The sequence below is a fragment of the Pterocles gutturalis genome, unplaced genomic scaffold, assembly GCF_000699245.1.
Source record: "Pterocles gutturalis isolate BGI_N339 unplaced genomic scaffold, ASM69924v1 scaffold8568, whole genome shotgun sequence".
Taxonomy (NCBI): Eukaryota; Metazoa; Chordata; class Aves; order Pterocliformes; family Pteroclidae; genus Pterocles; species Pterocles gutturalis.
This window is the reverse complement of record NW_010120412.1, coordinates 1-2,470: the sequence shown is the minus strand read 5'-3', so window position 1 is coordinate 2,470 and position 2,470 is coordinate 1. Positions and strand designations below refer to the sequence as shown.

At 37.7% G+C, this 2,470-nt stretch overlaps 1 protein-coding gene across 1 annotated transcript in view; it reads right to left on the bottom strand.

The window, feature by feature from the left end:
- Positions 1-151, bottom strand: part of LOC104464243 (isoleucine--tRNA ligase, cytoplasmic-like) — a gene marked incomplete at its 3' end in the record, with an annotated part of 49,409 nt that extends 49,258 nt beyond the window's left edge. Inside the window, 1 exon segment of the mRNA XM_010076892.1 lies at positions 59-151.
- Between the last annotated feature and the right edge of the window lie 2,319 nt (positions 152-2,470).

Sequence of the window (2,470 nt, the reverse complement as noted above, 5' to 3'; positions counted from 1 at the left end):
AAAAAAAGTGTTAAGTTTAGGACAACGCACCACTGGGGAACATTTTAAGTACACTCACTTTTTCTAAAAGATAATAACATTCAATAGGAAAGATGTCAAAGTTTGTAGATTGTGCTACAGCAGTCTCAAACTTATGCTGGGCTTCGTATCTAGAAGAAAAAAAAAAAAAAACAAGCGTGAAAACCATAATAGCAATGTGGTTTTTTTCAACATTGTTTTTTTAAAAAACAATATTTAATTTTTCAACAAAAATGCAATCAAAACGCCACTATGGATGAAGTGAACCAGTATTTCAGAAACTTGTTGGACTTAACATACATCACACATAGACAGATGATGAAAACATAGTGGATTTCGAGATACTACTCATTTTCTTGACTGAGAAACTAGAAAGATAAAGAACCAGTATGAACTAAAAAGTGTGCAAAAGGCCTTCTAATTTCAAGGAGTTGTTCCAGTCACATTCTCCCATAAACTATTCTATATAATAGACCTATGCACAAACTTGCCTCCAGAGATGAGGAGGAACAACCTTTCTCCATCTACAGATGACTTCTCCAAAGTTAAACAATGTGTTATTTCATGCACACACAGAACTAGGCTCCCCATTTCTGCCTTTTTAGGTACTAAGCTTTGAGGCAAGGCAATTTCTGGGGTAACAATATTCTAAACTGTTCATCTGATAATCAAAGGCATCTGTTTCTAGAACAGATGGAAACAGCCAAGTTTAAAATATGGATGGATAGGAACATAATGCTAAGCTAAGGAACAAACATAGCTTCTGAAAATCTTAAGGAACAAGCATAGCTTCTGAAAATCTTGTGCCAATGCTTTATACAGGGAATAAAACTGCAACACTAATCAAAGACCTGAAAATGTGCGAGAAAAAAACAAGCCAATCATCCACACCTATCTTTAAAACTTTTGTTAAACTGAATAATCTCATCCTACTCTAACTAGTACTTTATATAAACCACCAAACAGTTGGAAATGCAAGAATAAACTTAGTAAAAAAACAAGTTAAAGAACCTGAGCAACCAGTTTTCTTCTCCAAAAGGACATAAAGCTGCCACCTTCATGGCCAGTCTCCCTAAATAAGTGTAATTACTTCAGAAGAGAATTAAAAACATCATTTTCTTCACAGAAGTTTTGGGTTTGATGGTAACATAGAAAATTTATATTTACACCATATTCATAGCAGACTGATAATGGCTTAACTATTCCATTGTTCTATTTGATGGGTCACAAAACTGAGCAGTTACCGATTTTTCTTATCAAAAAATATACCCCAAAGTGAGCAAATCAGAAAACTAAACTGGGAAACTAGGAAGCAAAAGTTTCTAACTTCTAAACAGGTAAATGAAGTCTACACAAGCTAAGCCCGATAGCTGGGGATGGGTTAGGGAAAGTGTATCAAGGTTAATTCATCTCAACATATCACTCAAGATTAAACACTACCCAAGATGGACAATAGGCAATCTGTCTCCCAGCAAGAAATGCTTCTTTTTATGCTGACAAGCTAATTAAAAGATTGCTAAACCAGTGAGCACTCACAAATTAACACTATGTTTAGACACAACATACATCATACTACAAACAAACTCAGTTTTACTCTGTATCTTACGATGCCTTAAGTAATTTTTTTGTGTCATCTTTATACTGCCTTGATTCAAAGCGTAAAGTTTGTCATTGTGAAAAAAAAAATCTAGGTTATTTTGAAATAACTTTGAACTACATATTTAATTATCATCAGTTGAATTAGTAAGCACTGCTGCTATGTGCCAACTAAATTCTGCTGTTACCTGACAGTTGCTTCCTAAGCATGTCACCAACAAACTGAAAAAATATGCTTTCTTCAGTTTCCAGAAGGTTCCCAGATCTCGGGTAGACAACATTTGCTGAAGATTGGAATATTAAATCCATCACCACTACACTAATCAAAAGTGTACCTTCTGCAAAAATTTCCCCTCTGTTAGAAGGATGCTGGAATGCTTAAGACCTATTACACATTGCAAGGCATCTTAGGTTCTTCGTTCAACTAATTAATGAAATTAAGCCTTGATAGGTATTAAACTCTGCAATAAGGAAATTGCTTTACCTTTAATAAGTACCTATTTTAAGGACAGATCACTGAATTCCAGAAAAAGCAAAGAACCTGCATAGCACCGAGGGAAGTATATCTTATACGTAAACATAACATTATACATACAAAACACACTATCTCTAACGCCTGAAAGGGAGCTAATAACGCCAAAACCCAGCAGTGGAGCAGCCAGCCCGGCCGCTTCCCCGTTAACACGCTCCAGAGCTCCGTGCTGTGACAGGACAGGCCCCAGCCGGGCCACCAGCCGCGCTAGGCGACAGCGGGGCAGACAGCCCGAGGGACCAGCACCCAGCGTACGAGCCACCTGTTTCCTATCACACCCTAAACGGCGCCACCCGGCACCGGCGCCCGCACGAAACGCCCCGA